Source organism: Dreissena polymorpha, chromosome 15 (assembly GCF_020536995.1).
Source record: "Dreissena polymorpha isolate Duluth1 chromosome 15, UMN_Dpol_1.0, whole genome shotgun sequence".
Taxonomy (NCBI): Eukaryota; Metazoa; Mollusca; class Bivalvia; order Myida; family Dreissenidae; genus Dreissena; species Dreissena polymorpha.
In genome coordinates, this window is record NC_068369.1 from 31,036,761 (window position 1) to 31,039,314 (window position 2,554).

Genomic DNA, 2,554 nt, shown 5'->3' on the forward strand with positions numbered 1-2,554 from the left:
CTTTCAATAGGGTTTGCAAACACCATTGTAAATAGTTAATGTTTGTATTTTGACGGTAGTATGAATTCAGATATTTACGTAAATTTTGTTTAAAGAAATGATGTACTTATTTAAGAAATTTAAATGCAAAGACCCAAAATACGAATTTATCAAGGACAATTTGAATATTTTAAAGAATTTTCTTGAGTTATCCATAAGGAGCTTTGTAAATACGGCGATAGGTGAAAGCTTTACGGTTGTGTTTATATATAAAACACTAATTTAACCAAAGTTAATTGTTTTATATTTTATTTTACTCTATGAGACATACGTTAATTCACATAAAGCAACTACATATTAGCATTGAACGAAAAAATATAAACTACAAGTATACTGTAAATATGTCAAAACTATTTTTATATGCTGCAACAACCCTGTATACAAAGGGCATTGGAAGAAAAACATATAAGCAACGTGTCGAGTATCAACTTTGATTGTTTGGGGTGGCGGTCGGTGGGTTATATGTTGAATTCATATTTATCCTCACGACGTGTTTCCATCGATGTTTTCGCAAAAGGGATTCATATAAACTCCTGGATGTTTAACAATTAACGTAAAACATGCGCTCGTCATGCTATGTTTATTATACGATTACAGTTAAAGTATTAACCAAATACCGATAATCGCGTTTTCAACATCAAATAATTTAGCTCTCTTTAGTTGTGTCATTATTTTACAAACGCAAGTAACTAGATTCTACCTGTCACCTACCACACTCCTGTTTTATTGAAAGGTCATAGTTGTCGTAATGGTCTACATGTAGTATATCATTTTGTTCCCCATTAACGTGTGAAATTCCAACACGATGCGTTTGAACGTAAATCATTACGCTTTGATTGAAAGTAACAATGAAACACAAATTCCATAGTTCTAAAAATAGTATGTCTGAAAAAAAAATGCATTACAATTGTCTAATCGGATCTGCCAAATAAGTGTAAACTACATACACAGTTATTTTTTTCATACACGAATATATTAAGATACATTAACAAATTGCGATATGGACATAGAGCATATTGTAATAACAGAGTTATAATATGTTATATTTTAAAATGTAATGCTAAACTCGATTTAAGTGTTTGTGTCGTTATTGCTTTGCGTTGTGGACAATAAACAAATCAACGAGTGCTGGTCTATGTTCATAAATTTAGCCATTTAAGACACACACATCAAAATGTAACATGTGTGTGTGTTTTTTTAATAAAAGAGCTGAAATAGTAAATTATTGATCTCGCAATTAAACACCCTATTATAACAGCATGTACACTGTCCAGTACATCCGATTATCCACGTTACCAACATGATTTGTTTTGACGCATGGCTCATGTTCTTTTTTAACCAATGAGCAATGTCATTTCGCCATGTGTTTTTCCGATTTGTCAATTAAAATCGCCCTTTTTATTAACTAAAGGTTAGAAATGTAAATTGTTCGTACATTGTCAAGAAACGTGTTACGCAAATCATGCATAACGGGGTAAACAGCAGTACAGCTTTGTATTTGAATGGTGAATATAATGCTAGTTTTTATCTAAGAAATATATATTACACATAACCTTTATGTAATTTTTTAATCGATTTCTTAATATAACTTTAATATTATCGAATTTCCTAGACGTAAGATAAGGCCAGATATATGGATTTGTAAAACCTTGTAATGTTGAACGATTGTAGCTACTTTCATCTTTGATGTTACCGTGTGATTGTTTGTACAGTATAGTGTTTATTTATGAAAATAAACTTATAAGTTGAGTGTCGGTAAAAGTCAAACTGAGTTGGCATACCTGCATTGTTTGGTTTACTGCACATAAAATAAAATGGATAAGTGTATGTTAAATAATCAATGGTCGACAGGCCCTTATTTGCGATTTCAATTCAGGCGTTGGTTTTAATAATTAAATATCAATGTAGTCGATGCCATTATTTCAAACAAAGTTGTTTTGATAACAATAATACTGTCCTGGTTTCATATTGGAGATTAATGCATACAAGCAATAGCATATTAAATTAAAACATATTTGCATGTGTTGCTATGAACAGTTGTGTGACCATTTAATCGTACATGTTGTTTAAGTGTACATAAACTAACCATCGCTACAAATCGTATTGAAAAATCAAACACACTGCCGCTGTAGTATGACTACTGCGTTGCCAGCTCACCGACAGTTCAACTGATCCTACAAGTAATAACATTATACTACTTTTCACTGCCAATGAACATTATTTAAAAGTACATCTGAAATCTCACATTGAAAGGCATATTGATTAGTAATAGTTTACATCGCGAGCATACCAAAGATCTGGGTACATACTTGATATTCGAAATATGTGTGTGATATTTGAACCGCACCTAATAGTGAAAAAAACGTCATTCGTGTTAAAACTGTCCACAAACTGGGGATCGCATGCTACATATAGATATAGACATATTCATATTGTTCAATATGTTTGTTCAAATAGTAATTGATACACATGATTGCGGTCAGTTAACCAACGCACACTTGTCTTGGGATAACTT